The sequence below is a fragment of the Marmota monax genome, unplaced genomic scaffold, assembly GCF_021218885.2.
Source record: "Marmota monax isolate L192 unplaced genomic scaffold, Marmota_monax_Labrador192_F-V1.1 WCK01_AAM20220418_F8-fsc00049, whole genome shotgun sequence".
In the NCBI taxonomy this organism is placed as follows: domain Eukaryota; kingdom Metazoa; phylum Chordata; class Mammalia; order Rodentia; family Sciuridae; genus Marmota; species Marmota monax.
This window is the reverse complement of record NW_026694221.1, coordinates 9,841,261-9,864,252: the sequence shown is the minus strand read 5'-3', so window position 1 is coordinate 9,864,252 and position 22,992 is coordinate 9,841,261.

The following is a 22,992-nucleotide window of genomic DNA, read 5'->3' as shown; positions in this document are numbered from 1 at the left end:
CAATAGAAAACAAACCTATGATCCTTTAGTTTATATGTTTATGTATACAAAAGGCAAACAAATCAATTTTCATGAATGTTGTTGTTTTTATTACACTATGTTCACATAAAATGTTAGAAACATTTGGGGTGTAGATCAGAAGTAGAGCATGTGAGGCCCTGAGTTTGATTCCCAGCATCACAGAGACACACAGAGAGAGGAGAAAAAGAAAAGAGGTGCTTTTTTTTTAATGCCCCTGACTAATATATGTCTCATATAAGAACTATCATTTTGTAACCGGATTTAAAAAGAATACCACACTTGTTTGAACTTCACAAATATTTGCATAAGATAAAAATAAAAATAAATCATAAATGACTTTTCAAGTTTAAAAAATAAGGAATTTATTTCCTCTATCATGTAATTCTTCAGCGTTTAATTGGTTACACATAATAATAATCAGGCTTACACTCATTAACTAAGAAAGATATGCATTATTGCTCTTAATAGCTCAAACTGAGATTGGTATAGCAATTTTTGACTACGAAAGAATCTGAAAGCACATATGACTCCCTCTCCCATTTTTTTTTTTACACAAAAAGCAGTTCATAACATCTCACTGATAGATTTAATTGTTCGTGCCCATTAATTTTTTTTTTAACTTGGTGTCCTTTCATTTTTGAATCTAAAGGACTTAGTGTTCTCAGTGAACGTTAGAAAGTAAAAAAAAAAAAAAATCAAAATGTCATTCTCTACAAGAATTAAACCAATACTTTTCTTTCTGAAGCAAATGTTACTCTGTGTATGTCTCTATCCAGCTGCCAAACTGAACTCTGACATCGTCAATTCATTCTTTTCAGCTGTCTTCCTGATAGATCCACAAGCTCTGTTGTCTGCAAGCTAGAATTTTTTTTTACCTATTAAAGTTGGATGATCCAGGTAAGTCACATAAAAGATGGCTGTTTACTGACCTAGTTAAATGACATGCTTACCTTTGTAGAAACAAATGATAATCCCTCTTCCACACACTGAAACACACACCTTAACAAATCTGTCAGTCACTAGAGCTGAAGGAATCTACACTGACTTTTATACTTAACTAGAAAAAAGTATCAGCACAAATAAGGAAATCTCCTTTTTTATACATTGGACATCTTGTCAATTCAAGTATTGTCAAGAATTAAGATGATAAATCACCTTATTTAAAAGTACAAAAATAGAAGTTAAAACAGAAGGGAAAAAAGTTGTAATATGAATTCAAAGTATATATTCTGCTCCATATTTTATAAGGAGAAGTAAACTTTCAAAAATTTAATTCAATTTACTTCATACTCTTAGAAAATTGTTCTCATTCTGATGTTGAGCACTTTAAAATGTCTGACCTTATTAGTTCTGGTAAGTGCTCTGTGGCTTAAACCTGTATAGTGAGCACAGGGCATAATTGTATATAAAATGATCCCTTGCATTCTTCAAATGATTTTTCTTTCTACTTATCCATGAATAAATAATCACATCATGAATTTTTCTATAGTCATTTCATTTACTAAATACTTTAGAAAAGCTTTCCTTTTTCTCTATTTATCTCCCACACTATATTCTTTTCTTTAACTTTAGAACATTCAAAGCTATGATTATACAATTTTGGGGAATATGTTATAATGAAAAACAAGCACCATGTACAATATTGTAACTTACCTATGGTTTTCAGGGAAGTTTTCACTAGTATGTTAGTAAATATTATACAATAGAAGGTATTAAATCTTATCAAATAGGTGTACATATATTTTATCTCACTTTAATTCTAATAATGCATTGATGATTAAAACAGTGAATTGCCATTAACCATACTTTATATTCAGTGCAACACAGGATTTCCAATGTTAAGTTCCTGAAATCCAAGTCAGTGTTGACATCAGCATTGACTGCAACATGGGGCCATATAGCAAAATTTATTCAAACCAGAAATGTCAGAAAAGATTGACATAGGGATATTTCAGGGGTAACTAAACTTACACAAATCTAGAACCAGTTTGGTAACTCCTTTGGGAATATTTTATAGAGCTACAATTTGCATCTGTAGTGTCTTACAGCATAGAAGATAATCAGTTCCTTGATAGTAGTATTGTACTTTCGCATTTTCCATGTTGTCACTATTTTTAAGTGCATCATGGTTAATAGTAAGAATACAGACACATATCTGATGTGAACGTTCCAGACATCATGATAGAAGGATGGTAGAGTGGATAGTTTAAAGATAGTCTGTTAAAAATATATCTATTATTTTCCTTTAAAGTAGATCATACAGTCTTACTAAGTGTTCAGATACTGACTAGAATATTAAAATGCCTGGAAAGGAAGCTTAAGTCATTTCTATGTAGGCACAAATTTATGTTTTTTTATAATTCACAAAAATCAACATTGTATTGATTTAAAAAAAATCCTACTTGGCAAATAGTGAAATTCTCTAAATTTGATATTTCATCCATATTTGATATTTCACAAAATATAACGCACTGAATAACTATGAATTAAAAAATAAATTCTATTAATACTCTTAAAGTATATTATCAACAAAATATTAAAGCTAGGCAAATTATACCACAAAAACATGATATATATATTTGCATCATCAATATTGTTTAATATAACACCCATTGCTGTGACTTGGATTAGTGTCCAACACAGTACCAATGTGTTAAAAACTTATTCCCCAGAGTGGTGCTATTGGGTCGTGATGGAACCTTTGAGAAGTGAACCTAGTTGTAAGTCCTTTGGTCATGGAGTCATGCCATTTAAGGGGATTTCAGGATCACAGTCTCTAGATCTCTCTCTCTGCTTCCTGACTTGTGATATAATCTGTTTACTCCACCATATGTTCCTGCCATGATGTGCTATCCCTGTCAGAGAAACAAAGAAAGAGCTGCCTTATCTTGATCTGGAACCTCCAAAACTACAAGTCAAAATAATCCTTTCTTCTTTGTGAGTTCATTGTCTCAGGTGTTTCATTGTAATAACACAAAACTGACTAATACATTAAAACTGTCTCTTATAAATTATTTTGCTTTCACACAAAATATTTGTGATGAGTAAACATATGACTATGAAAAGATCTCACAGAATCTGACTTAGTAAAATTATTTAGTTATGTACCATTTCTCTTTCTGAAAAGTCCAAAGAAGTTTTAGATATTTTCAGTATAAAAGGTCAAAAACTGACAGGTACTTGCATGCATCAAAACAAAGCACAAAAAAAAAAAAAGGAAAAACTTTGATGATGTAGGAAACTCTGTCTCCTATTCAAAACCACTCTTAGGACCATAGCTATTTCATTATATATTTTTACTTTGATTTGAGGGGTAAATAAGAAAGAGTCACTAACATCAAAAGTTTTCCTTATTTTTTGTTTTGTTCTGGATTTTTCTGTTTGTCTTTATTTTCCCTTAGAAACAAGTTATTATTTCCATGAATTATAACAGAATAGCTAAACAATGACCAAAGAAGAGTGGATTCTTTTTCAGTTATTGGCCTTGATTTTCATACCGTCTGCATATGTTAACTCTTCTAAACAGTTCTCTTTTTCTTCATTTCTATTTGTGGCTAAGACATAAATTAACTTTCCTATATGACGTAATAACCTACCGATAATCATCTCTAGTGTATTGTGAAAGTACAATTTCAAAGTACTTTTTCATTACTGAAGAAGCTTGGACTGTCTTTGACATTTTTTTTTTTTTATGACTAACACAATGTACGGCATAAAAAAATACAATACCTAGAATCTGGTTTATTACAATAAAACATGACAGAAAGAGAAGTGGTGTGAATTTCCTCTTTTACATTCTTTTTTTTTCAAATTATTCTCTGTTTTATTTATTATTTTCCTTCCTATGTAAGAAATAAGCATGGTCCTCTTGTTTCAGCAGTTAGCACACTTCAGACATCTTCCACAGACATTCCTTCAACAACTGTGTTCATTCATTCTATCTCTTATCTTAACTTTTATTCCACTTATAAAATGGTCTTTCTTTAGCATACTTATTTGCTTGAACTCTAACTTTCTTCTTTTGCTTTTCATTAGAGGAAAAACATATTCTCACAAGGGAAGCTTTGCAATGCTTCTGCATATACTTCTTTGATGCCATTCGTATCCACATATTTTTGTGAAATTATTTTGTCATAGGTCATCAATTACTTTTTAAAAATAAAATGTAGCACAAGTGTCTCAGTGGCCATACCCACGAGCTCTTTTGTAGCAATTGTTCAGGTCATATGATTCCTCTTGAAATTTTCTCCTTTGCCTTTTCTTAGTTAACCTGTTGTGTTCCTTTTGAAATTTTCTCCTTTGCCTTCTATTGGTTAAGCTGTTGTGTTCCTTTAATTACTTTGTAAACATGTCTGCTTTGTTTTGTCTTTCCTTCATTCCATTCAATTGGAAGTTAGATAATTTAATGGTTGTTCTTTTTATTTTGTACTTTGGAACAGAGTCTCACTAAGTTGCTTAGGGTCTCCTTAAGTTGCTAAGGCTGGCTTTGAATTTGTGATCCTCCTTCCTAAACTTCCCAAATAGCTGGGATTAGAAGCTTGTGGCACGAGGCCTGGCAAGAACAAATATTCTAAAACAATACTATTTGCTTATGTTTACCATGCTTTTAATTGCAATTTTAACCAAGCCAATTTAGTCTACTTACTTAAATTCCATTTATCTGTTAAATGTTTGATTTTAATATTATTTATGTTTATGTGTTTTAAAAACAGAAAAATGTAATTACTATATAAAACAGTGTTTGGCATTTAACAATTTCTATGCCTTTTTAATCTAAATATCTATTTGCATAAGAATTGTCATCAAACCTATTTCTAGTTTCCTTTGTCTACTATAGATACCATGCAACCTTCTTAACAGGAAAGCATTACTTTGTAAGTAGTAGTAAAGAAAGATGTATTAAGTAGCAAGAATCCTGAATGTAAATCCTGGTTTTAATAGCAGTGTGATCCAGGAAAAATAGTAACTAAATTCTTCTGATTCTGATTCTTCATCATGAATAGGATAAGACACCTTAAAGTTTGCAACAGCAACACAATATGGTACTTACTAAAAAAAACAAACAAAAGTTATAGTGCTTTTTTAAGTTATTAAGAGATACTTTTTTAAAAAGCTAAACATAGAAACTTTTGTGTGTGTATGTGTATGAGAGTGAATGTTACAGTGCTCAGTAGAAGGAAATCTTGTATGAAACTCCTGTGATTGAGACTACAATGAAATTAAGTATTCAAGGGCAGTCAATAAACTGAATATAATGAAAAGTAAGAAATCAAATGGAAGCCAGTGGATCTATTTTAATATTGCAAAATATAAAAAGAAGGGGGAAATGGAGACTAATTCTCTTGTAAAACTAATATTATGCCTGCTTTTTTGATTACTGGGTCAGAGAGAGTATGAATAGGCCTCAGTCAACAGTGAAAAGAAGTGAAAAATGTAGAAAAAAGTGCACAATCAAAATGGTTTCTGGGGGCTACAATTACACTGTCTGTTATGAGTTGCCATTTAATTTATTTTTATGTACATTTAATTTCTGAGCAATGAATATATTTAAGAGCTCCATCTTCCCTATTTGTATTTTTATGAAAATCCACATTAATGATGGTGCTAGGACAACATATTTAGCATTTCTTCCTTTCCTGCATTGCAATTCATTTACTCATCATCATGCCTGTTACGAAAACCTTCCTGGTCTACCATTTGGTGTGATAATAATCTGTACACTGTGATATTGCAATTTATAAGAAACATGCCTATTTATATTAGCATTAATAAACAGCAAAAATGGGGTGATATTTCTAAACACTTAGAGTTTAAAAATACTATGAACTATACACTGAAGCCCCAGTGCAGTGCCTTTTATAATGTGATAATCAGTCATTCTTTTTAAGGAGAAGGAGGAGGAAAATCAGCTAGAGGACACCACAGAATTATTCCCACAACTAGATATGTTAGTTGATCCCAACACTAATTCACTGAAACTTGACTTCATCATACTGACACAAATCACATATTTCACTCCTACTGCTGCATGAAATCCTTCCATAGTAAAGTCGGCTTCCTACTCTGAAAACAAAGTTTTCATTGTTTGAACTTTGTCTGAGATCATTTCCCTACATATTTTCATCCTAACTTTGCATTAACCCTATTATTTTCTTATTTCCTGGTTATTGTCCTTAGGCATTGAATACCTTATGATCTGTTTCACAATTTCTTCTCCACTCAACATTTCTAATTAATTTAGTAAGTGTAAAATCCATGTGGATAACCCTGGGTTTCTCTGTTCTTTGATGACAAATGAACTTTTCCTCCACTCTACTTCTATCACTAACTACTTGGAAATGGTCAACTCCAGTGTCAAAATATAAACAGAAGATCTGAAAAAAAAAAGTTAAGGGGTTTATTTGAGAAGAAAGTGATTCATGGATGGGGCACATCCAAAGTGGAAAGGAAATATTTGATTGGTTACAGTTACTTAGCTACATTATTGGTATATCCTGCTGAAAAATCCTTAGTTTTGTACCTTTAAGTAAGTTGATAGCATCTGATTGTTAGTCTAGCTTAGTTTTTCTTTAATGTAGACATTCACAAGAAATAGCTCAAGGTAAGTTTCACTTATGTTTGCAAATCAAGCAAGATTAAGGTTACATATGGTGTCTAACAGGTTTTGTCAGCTAGGAATTTAAAGGCCTGGTTTACCATACTTTCTTCTCTATTGATTATTTTAAACTTTATGCCATTGAGAAAATAAAAGCTAGTAGACATAAGTCCCCTTCAACTTCCTTTAATGGAAATGTTTAATATATTTTCTTCTGAATATACTGTATCCTTTTCTCCTGTGAAAGTAGAAGAGTTTTACCCTTAGTCAAAGAATGATCTTTCCACTGATGCAGTGGGTCACATTTAACTGGCTTGTATTCCACTTATTTCTTCTACATTATTTATTGCTCCTTCTTCATAGAATCACTCACATCTGGACTTACTAACCTTTCAAAATATGACCACTTTTAAATGAATAACCTCATGATTCTTCACCCCACTCAAATTCTGCCTTATCTTTTTCTTGTCTATTGAAGAAAATACACCCTCCCAAATATAGACTGCTTATTTTATTTCCGCTTCCCCACCATTCATTTCCTTTTCAACCCATATTCTTCTCAGATTCTTTTCATATATCCTGCTGACCTCTATGCTTATAAATCCAATAGAGACAACACTCTCCTCCTCTCAACTTCTCTATGTAGTTCATGAGATTTGTGTCATCTTTCCAGAAACTCCTAGAATTCCACTTTCAGACTATATTGCACCCAATGATCACTTTTCCTTATGATCCTGAAAATTCATCCATCTCCTTTGCTTCCAAAATCTTTTATAAGCTTGTAAACATCAGAATTCTTTAAGAATCTTTTAAATGTGTTTGCTTCTTTTTATCTTGCAGTTCTATCGTGATATAATTCCATTCATACTCATCATCTAAATGCCATCTTTATGAGAACTGCTTCCACATAGTGTGTATGATAGAAAACTGTTCTGAGTCTTTAAATTATATATTAAAGGCCTAATTTTATCCCATACATGAATGTTTAGTAAGTGTCTGAAACGTAACAAAAATTTAACTTTTGATTTTCCTTGTATTACTTCACTAGTTTTTCCTTTCAAATAAATATGCTAGCAAGTTCAAATATCCTGTAGCATTTCAAGCCCCAAACTGTGAGAATCCTTTAATTAATTTCTTTCCATTGCCCTTTCTATTCATCAATCAAGTCTATAGATCCAACTTCAAGATGGTATCATAAACCAATCTAGTTTCCTACATCTGCACTGATAGCAGTACAACCAGGTCACCATATCATGTCTAGACATCTTAAGTTGTCTTACATAAATGGTCGACCTCTGCCAGTCTGCAATCTTGTGCTGCAAAGTCCATTCTACATCTAACTACCATAATGATCTTTTGAAAAGGTGAATTATCTTGTTATCATGCTTTTCCTCAATATTCAATGATTACTTTCCATTAAAATTAATATATTAAAAAATTACCTTTGTGTGGCTTGTAAGTCCCTCTATCACCTGTTTTTTCCCTATCTCTACAAAAATTATTTTAATTGAGTTTCCCCTTCACTCATTATTCTTTAGTGCAGAAGTGGGGGAAAAAATGAAGGCTATGGATATTGAGATTCAATTTTCATGGTCCTTTTGTGTTTCCAGGCATTTTGCAAGCAAAGACACTGACTATCTTTTGTTCCAATCAATCTTTTCAAATATGTTTGGTGAACACCTTGGAAAATGGTCTCCTTCTAGAGCAAGATTTGTTTACTTAAAGATGACATATTTACACAGATCTAAAATGGCAGACTAGTTTTCTGTAGATAATAAAATATTTAGATTTCCTTAACTGATGTATTCTCTCCCATAATGCAATCCACTATGTATGCTGGGGCCAGCAGGCCCTGTTTGCATTGATCAAAGGAGATTGAAGCTGAAGGATCTAACACAAATGCTGTTAATCTGGCTACTGCTTTATGTGAGCAATAAATTTTTGAATATATCTTTTTCTATCACTGATAAACTGTTGAAGAATAACTTGTTAAATTGCAAGTAATGTAAAAATCTTAGTTTACTCATAGTTATTAGCAATGAAAAGGATTAATGTTTAATCTTAATAAGTACTGTGGTATTTGTTTGTAATCTGAACTATTTGTCTATTTTAAAACATGTGGGGATTGCATATAAATATCTAGATCAAACGTCCTTTTTTAGAAGTATAATGTCTACCTTACTGGTCCTTCCATCATTCACAGCAAAATCACTTGGGTTGAGTAGCAACTCTAACCTTAATGTGAGATGTGCACTCCATATTCACCAGACAACTCGCACCATATTATTTCCTTAGTACTGATATCAACTGTCACTTGTCATTTATTACTAAGCTTGCCTTGTTGTTATAAGTATTATGAAGGTGAGGGAGGAAACAAAAGGTAGACCCAAAGGACCAGTGTGTATCACAAAAATTAGGACAGAGCATATTTCTTTCTGTAGTGAAAAGTATTCCTATGTGCTTAATATGCAATCAGAGAATGTTCCTAAGGGAAGAGTACAATTAAGATTTCATTAATATGCAAACGAAGTGTATCTGGGTAGAAAGAATACAACTAAAGACGCCTTTCTACTTAACTCATTTTCCTAACCTGACTGGCCCCAATAGACATTGAGTCACAATCTCTGCCCTAGTCAAAATGCCTTGCTTTCACTTCATAAAACCGAGGGCAGATGAACCAGGTCCTTTCATGCTATTCCATTTGCCTGGAGTACATTTTCTGTGGATATTCAATAGACCTACTTCCTTTTATCCTCCAAATCTCCGTTTAAATATCATCATCTTAGAGAGATATATAATTAGATCTATCCTTGTTATTTTTCTACTATGGCCCTTTACATAATATTAATGATACTTTTCTATATTTCTAGATTCATAATAATTTGTTTATACATGTAATATCTGTTTTCCTACCAGACTATGAAATTCTTGAGGAAAGAGTCCCTTCCATGTAATATATATATATATATATATATATATATATATATATATCCCTTCCATGTAATATATATATATATATATATATATATATATATATATATATATCTCCAGAGGATTATATAACCATACTGGATCCATTATGATTCAATACATACTGATTCAATACATGAAGTACTTGACATTGAGATTACTGACAAGATGCAATTTATGAATGGCTTGACTCTTAAGATTTTCTGTTTTGCAAAGTTTATACTAACATAAAATAAGACAAACATTCTATAATTAAAAACAAACATATAAGGACAAACAAAAAACTAGCCATTTCCAATAGATCAACTGTTGAAATATCATTCAATATTTATGAAATATGCATGGTCTACGTTGGTTAGTACCTTTTATCTTTATATATGCCTGTTACAAATGTCAAGTCCACATCCTCTAACAAGTACCAGATTGGATGAGCTCTGATTTGTAGCTTTTTCCAATTTCTGTGTGATTTACACTATTGTCGCTGGTAAAAACTGGAAAGAGATGGATACAATCCACTCTCACATTCTAAGAAAGTGTGCTGGAACATACTACTCTTTACATAACATCCCCAAACTATATGCTTACACATATCAAGTTGGAAAATAGATTAATTCTGAGTTTTGAAGCTGCACTTATTACTATTTATTTAATAAAAAAATTTTGGTTATTCATATCTCAATTTGGAACTCTCCTCTGATTTATTTTAAGCTGTATTCTTCCTACCCAGATACACTAAACTTATTTAAGGCTTGAAAGAGGTCCTTTTAAATTTTAAATGCATGTTTATTATATTTCTTTCTCATGCAATTATGTTTTCTTAAAGATAGATAAATAGTGGCATAAAAAGATTGAAGTGTAGCTGTATCATCAAATAAAATAGAACATATATGCTAACATACTTTAATATATGTACACATTATGATATGAAGTATACATTTTCTCATTGTATTATTTATTTCACATATTTGAAATATGATTAAACTAATACAAAGAAAAAACAAGAAATCATTAAAAATATACATATATTCACAAAATGTGCATATAGAATGAATTTTATATAAATACATGTATATACTGTTGAAAATATTTTTACACTTACTGTATAGCTTATTGGATTTTTCCATTTGTTTTTTTAATAACCGATCCTCCTGTCTTCTGATGTGGTTTCTGATATGAGCTCCCTGAAGTAATAGTCTCTGGGGCTGAGGTGAGACAGAATTTCATGGCAAAAGAGTGTGGAAGAGAAAAGCAGCTCAGGACAGGATCATCAGAAAGCAGAGAGAGACTAAGCTCACTCACTAAAGACCAAAAATATGTCTTAAAAGCATACTCTGGCCACCTAACTTCTCCACCCACACCCAACCTTTAAGTGGATTAATGCACTGATTATTTTAAGGTTCTCATAACCCAATCATTTCATCTCTAAACTTTCTTGCATTTTCTCTCACATGAACTTTTTAGGAATATCTCATATCTCAACTATAATATCAGCCAAGGGAAGAAGCTGTCCACAAGGGCTATTCCTGAAAAGCACATAGCTAAGATCCATTATTAAGCCATTTGCCTTGCAATTGGAGAATTAGTGCTTTCATTTTGATAGGTGAAGAAGTGGATGGTGCACCTTGAACATCTACTAAGTTTATCCTTTGTACCATTGGTTTCTGAACTCAATTTCATTCTATCTGAAAAAAAAGCCCTTGTTGGAACCTTTTCCTTGGCAACCTAGTGTCTAAAGTCTAAGGGGAAAACTATAGCTCCTGCTGCTGTAGCTGGTCTCAATCCCATTAATACTCACTATGTAGATTCTCTATAATTCATATTTTATTTCCCTCTCCCTTGATTATTACCTCTCTTGTTTTGGGTGTCTCATTAGTGATAAGTGAACCTCTGGTCATTATAGGTGTCTTTAACTGTGGCTGCTGCATTATTTTCAAAATAGGGGAAGAAAGTATCAAAATATATTCCAGTGATTACCTGGATGCTGAATACTTTCTTCCTTGCTCACATTAAATAACAACAACCCCAAACTGAGAGCTCAAGTGATTTATTTTTTTTGCCTGTTGATATCTTTGTATAGAGAGCACAAAGTAATTGAGTAGCAGTTACAATTTACAGTCTAATTTGACACTTTGCTTCTGGAACTTATGAGCTCTAGATCCACAAGGAAAAAAACTGAAGCAACAGGAAGGAAGCCTTTCTTTTCAAGGGGGGTTCCTAGAGACACAAACCTGATCATTCACTGGCTAACATTCATCTTTCTGGGGTCTAGAATACAACTTCAGCTTTTCCCCCATGGATTCAAAATTAGGTTAGCATCTTTTGAGGAGGAATCATACTACTTTCCACTATGTGGAACTGAAAGGCACAGAACAGTTTGCTAAGAAAAGGCAGTGCATTAGAAAACAGAAAAGAGAGTCATTTAGAAAAATAATTCCTTGTCCAGCTCCTTCCTGAGGCCAATTCTGATGTGACTTCATTGACCATCAATTTCCAATCTCCACTCCTTATATGAATTTCCCATGTGAATAAACTTATTCAAGTAGTGTTTTCTAGAAAAAATTAAGAGTTTTCCCATAGAAACCTGCCCTTTCACCTTTAAGTAATTGTGAAATGAGACCTAACATTCAAGACACTTTGAAAAATGCAAATGAATATTGGAGTTGGCATTTGATATGACTGGTGAGCTCCATTTAAAGTGTTCATTCCTGGTAACTCACCTGTTACTAATGTGGCACCCTAGAGAAAAAGAAAAAAAATTTAGAAAAAAAATTCGTTTAGAAATGGGTTATAAATATAAATGTTAACCCAAGGAAAATAAGGATACTTTTGTTTACTTAATTTCTGTTTTTACTCATGATTCTTTCTGGCTACTTAAAAACAATAGAAAATGATATAGTGATTTTAGACTGTAATAAAATAAAATTATTTCATTAAGATTTTTTTAAAAAAATTATTTGCTTTTAGAACAAGAGTATTAGGTGAAACAGTCTACTCCTTGGTATATATTTTTCTTTTGGAAAATTCTGTATGCATTAAGAATCTATAATTTAGATTAAGCCTTATCATTACTTACTATTTTGCAAGGAGTTTGCCTATATTTATAACAACTTGATATACTCAGAATACCAGGTCAGAGTGTAGGTGGCAAGATTGCTGTAAAACATAAAACCATTATTACACTTTCAGTTTTGTGCTTGGCTTTAAATATATGATTTCATTACTATATAATTTATTTGAATAATGTTTTAAGCAGAAAAGTCTCAGTAATAATATCATAGTTTTACCCGGGAGCCTGCACTGAAACAAAGTGGCACATATTTGTTCCTGCATTACTCGGCAGTATGATGGATGATGGCAATTACTGGAAAGAACAATATTAGTTTTACAGTTATTGTTATTAACTTAAAGTGCTAAGAATAAAATCCCATATTTCACTATATACTCCAATCACCGCCAAAATATGTGACAGAGGAACATTTTATAATCCCTATATTTTACACTGGCTGCACAACTAGAAATTGGCAGAGTCAAATCATTTATATCTCCTTATTACCAGCTTGCAGAAGCCATTGAGAATATGGAGCTAGTGATGGATATTTTTGTGGCAGATGTTGTTTTATTCTCTTCCACTGTATTAAATTTACCATACGTTGGTTCCTCTGCAGTTTATTAAAGTTTCACAAAGAGATTAGCAGTAGAATAACAAGGCATACAACTTGCTTACCCTTGTTCCACATTGACAAAAAAACCCATGTTTATTTATTCATAAATTATGAATATCATAAATATGGAATATATATGTAGTCAGTAAATATTTAAGGAAGCAATCTGAGTAAAGCATTTTCGTAAATTCCAGATATTTAGACAAACTGTTACAAAATCTCCTTTTTTTATATATACATAATGCACACATCTGCTGTTTTCTTATGTTTCTTGCCCTTAGGAATAACATTTTGAATGACATTATTAAGAGGTAGGGCTTATAGGAAGTAGTTAGGTCATGAGGATGGATACCGGATGAATGAAATCAGTGCTCTTATAAAAGAGGTCTCTCTCCACTCAGTCAGGTTGAAGGAAGAGGTTAGTCCTAAAGAGGGCTCCTGGCTCACAATGAACCCATGATGCATTAGTATAAGACTTTGCAATATCCAGAAATGTGAAGAATAAATTTCTGTTACTCATAAACAGTTACAGTGGACTAGTTACTGGACTAGGATAATGTATAAATAAAATTGTGTTAGCTGTACATTTTAGAAAAAAGAAAATTCTGTTTTATATTGACTTTATTTGATTTGATTGGTCAAGAAGGATGAATTATAAGAGACATGCAAGACCTCTGGGACAAAATGCAGCATGCTATTCAACTAATGCTGCTGTATAATTTAAAATAGCCAAATTCCAAAAAGTAAAATTTAAGAACTGTCATTAAATCTTAGTAAGAACAATACGCAGAGATATAAAATCTACATAAAGGTTTGTCTTTTACATTTTGGTTCCCCTGAAAGTATGCCCGGAGTCCAAGGCTTATATACAGTTAACTTAAGAAATAATTGGAAGAAGAAAGAGTAATAGAGCAGTGAAAGGACAAGAGGAAAAGCCAATTAAGATGTATTTGTTGTTGGTTGTTAATGCTGATCATGCCAGAAACTTTTGAAGATCCTGATGACATGTGGATAAGAACTGCCAGTTGGAGGATGTTGAAGGATTACCTGTTCACTCCCATTCCACACTGGCTCCATAAGAACTGACATGGCTGGTTTCTGGCTGCATGCACCAGTGCCACCAGTTTCCTGCTAGTCATTCAGGTAGCAATGCCAGAGACCTTCCTGGGCAGGAAGAGAGAACATCTTGGTGTGGGCCAAAACAAAGAAAGATACTGTCAGGTTATACTTATACTATGAGAAGCTGATCTAAGCATGAAGCAGAAGCTGAGAAGTTCTGAAATGGTACACAAGAGGGCTCTAATACTATAGTATGCTTTCTTTAGAAATATGTGGTATTAATATGAAGATTTGGGTAATGACAATGATTGGGTATGTATGAAATTTTCTAAAATGATACTAACACTGTAAACCATTGTCCTGGGATCAAAATATTTTTTTAAGTTCTCATCCCCTCCCCACTGTTACCATAGAAACATAGCAAAGCATACTGTTTTTAACTTAAGTTTCCATTTGTATGAGTTATTTCTAATTTTACTATTAAAGTTTCATAAAATCTAGGCATTATACAAAATATTTTCTGCTTTATAAAAACTACTCTATTTTATTTCATACATAGGCAGACTTTCAAACAACTCAGAGCATTCATTCTGGATCAGGCTCTTTTGTTTAAGTCCCAGTCTACTAATTACAATGTGGCTTTGGGAAATTTGCTTGACATCCTTGTATCTTATTTTCTTGAGCTATAAAATGAGAGAAATAAAGGTTAATACTGCAAAGAATTGTTATAGGGATTAAGTGAGTTTATAAAGGAATCCATATAGAACAATGTCTGGAATAAAGTTCATGTAATTGAAATATTTTTTATAATTTTGATTCATTTCTGGTGTCCTTTCATATCAAAAGCATTTTTCACATTCATTTTCAGCAACTACTACATACAAGTTTCAAACTCTTATATATATATATATATATATATATATATATATATATATATATATATGAGATATATATATATAAGATATATATATATATATATATATATATATATATATATATAAGAGAGAGAGAGAGAGAGAGAGAATATTTTGGATGATTTGAAACTATTATGACTTTTAATGAGATTTCCATCTGAAAATCGATAGGAGAATGAAATCAGACAATAAATGACAAGTGATAATGATTAGAAAATAGAGCATCTGAGAAGAGACCACAAATGTCAGCACAAATACCTTTTTATAGAATATCTTTTTCGATGAGATAGTGGAAGTCTTTATAAATATTTTGAAAAAACAAAAAATTGTATTTTTCTTCCAGTCCACTTTGAACACATTCATCATGAATAGCACTCTAATTTATCACCCAGTCCAAACTGCCCTCTACCTCTCTTTTCTCTACTCTAGAGTGTGAAAAGTTACTTTTTTGCTAGACATTTTCCAACTAGATGTAACTTTAAAAAATAGTTCTGAGCTTTAAATTGTAGGTACGCATTTACCCTTCTAGATAAAATGTCAAACTCTTTCAATAAAAGGACTTTCATTGCTTCCTTTCTTCCAGTCTAGAATGGGGACATGAGGTTAAAGGTTGGGGTAGCCATCTTGCAGCCATGAAGATGAAAATTGAAAGACAACTTTTGTTCCATGACCATACTTTTGAATGGGTGCACCAGATCTAAACTTCAAATTTCCTATTAAACGAGAAACATGCTATCTTTATTTAAGTTTCTGTTTGTGAGGACCCACATCATAGAGTTCATTTTTAGACCAGGTTATAAATAAGTTTCCTTTTTGTATCTTTTCTATTTATACTTATTAATACACTAGATGATAGGAAGGAATTATTTTAGGCCGAGTCCTCAATTCTATTGCAAAACAAAATTAAAATAGAATAGTAAGGCATCTGGCTGTTTTTAATTTTCAACAGCTTTAAATATTTATTGCATATTACTAGGGTGGAAAGAAGAGCATTAAAATAGAATTTGAAGATTCAATGATTTCTGAATCTATCATACAACTTATCATGGACATTATATATCTGCTTCTTCAGAAAATAGAAAATTATCATGTTTCATTGTAAGATCACTCATGTTTTATCTATGCAACTAAAATGTAAGCCACTTAGGAACTGATAAAATTGTTTATTTCCCTGTAGATTCAGTCTGGGTTAGAATTTTGAAGAAAGTTCAATAAATTATTAATGAGTGAATACATTATATGAATATACTTAATTGATCAATATTTTATTTATATGAAGAACAATTAGTAAAATGTTCACAATTGTATGCTTATAATAAACATGTATAAAGTCATTAATACTTACAATGCATTCTTATTACCCAAGCAGGATTTAATGCTACCAAGTAAATCCAACGTATTATTCAACATCTCCTTGTAAAAGTGCAACTGTGCTTTTTATCAGATTGAGATATTATGATGGCAGAAATATGTGGAATGATTTCATACAATTTTATATATTATATTCATCGATGAACTGGTATCAGGTTATCTAGTCAAGAGAGCCTCTAAAACAAACAAACAAAAAAGAACAAGATTTTATGTACAACTTAACTATATTTTCAGTTTTTGTCCTGTAGAATTTTATGAACAGTATAAATATACTCACTGACTTATTTTAAAAAAATATTCAGGACTCGAGCTATAGGTCAGTGGTAGAATGCTTATCTAGCATTTGCAAAGCCTTAGATTCAATCTCCAGGAGAGAGAGAGAGAGAGAGAGAGAGAGAGAGAGAGAGAGAGAGAGAGAAAGAGAGAGAGAGAAATAATCAATCTGAAAAAGAAAAAAAATCAGTGGTTCAATAAGATTTTTATCTTCATTTTACTTCGAATTAAGTTCTAGTTTTGTGAGACTTGAAGATTATACATTTTTGCATGGTGGACACTTTAAGCAAAAGAACACAAATTTATTTTTATATGCACATTTTGTGAAATCATGCAATTCCTATGAACTTATCATCAGGATACATGAGTAACCATCAACAGAGTGACAACCTTCATGACCAAATTCAATGGAGTTTGAGAAAGAAAGAATGATACTGAGTGCCAAAGCTAATTTGATTTGTTATAATAAACAATACATTTTCACAAAATGCTTTTCGTATGTGATAAATATATATATTTAATATATCTATGAAAGTTTCAATGTCTCATGAAGTTATCCATTTCTGTTCTCCCAGATAGTTTTGAAAAATGGAATATAGTTTTCTATCTTAATTCAACTGACTTAAAAATCATTGTCTTTTTAGAGTAGTAGAAAAGAATAGATAACAATAAAAATATTTCTCACAAGTAACTTGCATTTACTTATTAGGAAATTAAAGCTCAAATTGCAATGGTTCAGTGCTATCTTTAATCATAATTCAATTTAAAGTAAAATGTATGATACATCTTTCATCTAAAATGTTTTGTTAGATTAAAAAAACACATTTCTTATATTTTTAGTTGGTGGAATTAAACTTGTCAGCTTGTCTACTTCAGTTGCTTATTTATATCTTGTTCTATGAATCCATATCACAGGACAATTAGTGAACTCAGAGAACATTAGACCCTCTTTTAGGTGTTTTTCTATATTGTTAAGCTAATATATTATCATTAAGAGTTTCAAACTGGAACTAAAAAACAATTGAGCTAGCTGTTTTCAGTGGGATCTTTTAACTTATATTTTATACTTAGTCCCTACAGAATATACTTCAGAATCATAATAGCAAGTATGCATTTATTGCTACTCTAAATCAATTGCTAATTAATTCCACAAGGTACAGATGGATTTCTTTTTAGCATAAGTTTACTAGGGAAGTTTCACAAGTTACAAACTTCCCTGATGTCTAGGGCAATATCTTTTTCTCTCTGTTTTTCTCTCTTCTTGTTCTCTTAAGGTTGTTGCTACATTTTATTTAAATTAAAGAGTATTAAGTTATTTTAGTTAGAACTCAACAAAAATATTAAGGACAAAAATATGTTTAGGACCTTTTTAATGTATACATATTGGGGGTTTTGGGATTTTTTTTTTATTTTGAATGGTCCTGGAAAAAATACAGCATATATTAGCTGACTTATTACTTACTTGCAAGACTAGAAAGTATCTCATTAAATGAAAGAAAATTATAATATGCAAAATAAATATAAAATGAAATTAGGTATTTCTTAGTATATACAGATCATATTTATATATCTTATTGAATTAGGGTCCTGACTGCTAGTTATTAAGTCCTATAATTCTTATTTTTTTTCATTTTTTTTATTCATGGCTCAACTCCTACATTACTCATTTACCATCAACATAAAAACTTAATAAAAATGAAAACTCTCAACATTCATAATTTTTAATATCAAAGACTATCTTGAAGTTCTTTACTAATAAAGAATGATCAAGAATTGTCAAAGCTTGACATTTCATTGATTTTCGATATTTGACTTGTTAGATAACTTGGAAATCTGCTTAAACATTTGGGAAAGATATTTGTGTTTCCTTACTTTTAGCATTTACATGCACTTCTAAAGAAATGTTATCATCTTTGATTGTTATTTTTTAAGAAAAGAAAAAAAAATTGTGTAACCATAACTAGTTTTTATGGTTACAAAATTCAAAATTCCATTTTGAATAAAATGCTTGATAAATATAGATGAATATCTAATAAAATATAATTATCTATTAAATTTAATGTACAGAAGGAAATAAAGTATGTTTGGACATATGATATTTAGTTTATTTAATTTTTTTAATTCATAAATGAATCAAATATAAATATAGGAATGTTTCTTCCTCTTACACATCCTCACAATAACACTATTTGTAATTTCGAGAATATATATTAAGATACAATTTCTGTGCATATACAAGTCTACATAGATGGATGTTAACAGAAATAAATGGTGCATCTACTTTAATTAAAAAAAACCCTGAAAACTTTGTACAAATATAATGATATCACTAGGCACAGGGATCTGTGATTTTCCAATAAATTATATTCTCATTCTTTTTAAACAAAATGATTTATTATCATAAATACTAGTAATTCATGTTTTGTCTACTATGCATCATTGTGTTTTCCAGGTTTTTTTTTCGTAACAGAGAAAGCATCAGCATTACCTTTATATAAACTTGAAATTTCATAATATTTATTAAAAGTTTTTTCAGTGTAGATTATAATATAGTTAAGAAACTTCAAATTATTTATTCTCAGGGACCACATTTCCTCAAGATTCAGTGCAGCACTAGTGATTATGAATCTGATTAAAACAGTATTTGAATGTGCTACATATATTGTCTTTAGGTAACTCCTTGCTAGAATATTAATCTACCTTCTTATACTACTGAGCTAAAGGCAGTTTTTTAATTATGAATTGAAACTGGTCAAATATAGAAAATTAATTTATGCCATCTAAATTTAAACAGGGATTATAAAGCGGTTCATCCCTTCTTACCCTTGAAGAGGTCTTTGTTCCTATATAGTCAGTAGATGGCAGCCTTGTACCACAAAATCTGCTTTTAGTTCCTAATGCTTATTTGTTGTGGTAACATGAATACACAGTGATAGGATTTTTCTTGTTTCTGTGTAAAAAGGAATAAAAGAAATAGTTTAAAATATTTTTCCTACAGTCAATTAAAATGTGTTGAATGAATTTAAAAGCTATATAACTTGAAGTTATTTTTGCTAATTATTTGTCATTTTGTATTTTTTTTTAATTCTGTTAGAGGAAAATAATATTGACAAATGCAAAAAAAGCGGGGAGGACAAGATTTTATTGCAACTTTAAGGTTTAAAAATAAAATTTAGGAATTTTAGAGAAATGTAAATTATAAAAGTTAATCAATATAGACCATATGAATCTTTTTAAAGTTAATATTAAATAGATGAGAAATAGTTTTTGTTCTGTGAAGAAACTTTTCAAGAAGTGTATATGAAATCTGTGTGTTGTTACTGTTCATTTATTCACCTTGACAGTCCATACACACAGTGGTGGATTGAGGAAAGAGATTATATGACTTTTGTGTCATACAATAATATCACCTGGTCATGTAACACATCACATGCTATGTTACTTACCAACATGAGAAAAATAATCTGTCCATACACTGCAGCATATGTGTGAGACAACAAATTACAGTTGCCAGGATTAAATGCCTCTCTAAAATGCTTATTTAAAGTAAAAATATTTCCTTGCAAAAAAATCTTCTCATTTCATAGGTAATGATATTGTAAAAAAGTACATTCAGTAATAATATCGTGCACAAAATGTAACTCATGAATTATCATCATGTATCTATTTTTTAAAATTTCCAAACCAAATGAGTTTTAAAGAAGATAAGAAGGATTCCTGAAGACATAGGCACAGCCAGACAGATTTACTCTGGACAATATTATAATGCTCTGATATATTATTTTTGCTTGTGATTATTCTAGGTCAAGGTTGTTATCAAAGAGGATGTTAGAAATATACTAGGAAACTCTTCAGTACATATATATATATATATATATATATACACACACACACACAACATATGATATAATATATTTAATATAATATAGTATATATTATATATAATTATATGTATATATATTATACATATATATGTGTGTATATATATATATATATATATCACATAGTAAACAAGATATAAGACACTTGTCAGTCATTTATTCAGTTACATGTGGTCCCCTTTCATTTTTGCCTATGGAATCTGAGATGAGACACCACAGGTATCTCTGCATAGAGTTTGAGGTAAAACTTGCCTTTGTATGGAAAACTGAGCTAACAATCATCAGAAAGAAAAGCAAAAGGGTTTCTACAATGCTGTTGGATTTTTGTATTACCACTCTTGTTTGTTTGCTTAGTTTATGTGCCTTCCTAAAATCTAAACTGCTAGCTGGAAAAGTCTCATCCATTCTCAGCCTACAGGGGCTCACATACAGCAATACTTGTGTAGTAATTATCTTTGCACTGTATACACACAAGGCATATTATTAATATTTCCATTGTTGTTGTTTTTGTTGGTATTTGACTTGTAATTTAATTTCATGTTCATTTTTTTCTGGAAGCTAGAAAAGTTAATCATTTGTTTTCCATGAAAAAAATCTTTCATTAATATTTTTTTCACCTACCATCTAAAATACCAAAATTTTGTCCAGCTTATTTACTCTTTTAGTAATTACCTCTGTTTTTTGCTGTCCCTAACCAGGGACTGGAATCCTAAGAGGTGCTTACAGTCATTTCCTGACTCTCAATTCTTGGTATTGGCATCACCTGGGAGCTTGATGAGTTATGTAATGTTTTGAACAACCAATAAAAAAAAAAAAGAAAGAAATTGGCCATGCAAAAGGTAATCAGATTTTTAAAAATCAGTTTCACTGGTGCTTAGAGAGCTGATCATGTTTATAGATTGAAAATCTTTGGACAAATGGGACAAAAATTAATGGATTATAATTATATCAAGTACAATTCATAATATTATTTGTATTTGATTATACACATTTCATATTTAAAAAAATTATGTTCTTATAAATGAAGCTTTAAATACAATTCTGGCTTTAACATAATGATAATAAATATATGAAACAGTATTATTCTTGAAAAATATAAAGATAAAATAGTATTATTAAAAAAAAAAAACTATGGAGTAATGGGCAATACTTCAGATCTACTTAATCATCTGCACTTTAGGAACATCTACAGAAAATTAATATGCACATTAGAGTTTGAATAGTATCACCACTCCATAACATTTTGTGAAATGAAAACAAGAAGGAAAAGGAAAACAAAACCTTGGCTCCTTTGAATTTCCTAACAAGTGCTACATGTCAGGCAAGGAAAGGGAGTGGAACAGAGATTTCTTTCCAGCTGAGTCAAATGGATGGAATTACCTACTCAATTTTGGGGTGACATCAGCCAACACCAGCCACATTTTCCAAAATGTTTGCTCTTGGGGGAAATAAAGTTTGTTGCACAATTCAGTAAATTTTATGTGAATAAGAAGTTCCACTCTGAGATTACATTTCTTAGCATGCAAGATGCAAGATGATAGATATTGCAATCCTGGCTAACATTTTAGTCAGAAGCTTACTGACATGATTTAAAACAACTTCTTTGGCTTGGGATATAGTTCAGTGGTAGAGCACACTCACAGTATGCAGAAGACTGAACTTGATTCCCCAGCACCACTGAAAACAATAAGTAAAACACCTTATAATGAATGTAGAATAGAAGTTGTTATCATTCTTAATTTCAAATTCTATTTTCCTCCATTTACCCAACAAGATCCAAGCAATTATCTCACTAGAATTTTCCTCTTTCCATTGTTCAAATTCTGTAATTATTTTAGATTTTTTTTTCTGCTGCTGCTGCTACAAAAAGAAAAAAAAATGTGTAATTAATGGTGTGAAATGGTTTGTAAAGGAACATTATATCAGAAAGTACAAGCAAGTAAATGAACTCATACAATTCAATTCTATGCTTCAATTTCAAATAAAATATGCAAATCTCTACTCTCTAAAACTCTGCAAAATGACTTTCTGAACTCTATTATCCTAGGTTTAATACTGTGATTATACTAGGTCATCATTTTCACATTGTCAGAAATGATACTATTTTGTAGTCATCTAATTGTTGTTTTATTTCCATTTTGATTATTTTATTCACTGTGTTATTATTTTAGCTTTGGCCTCAGACACATTTCTTCATATTAAAAGTGCATTTGATTAGACTGCAACTTTTTCAGACACACATGTTG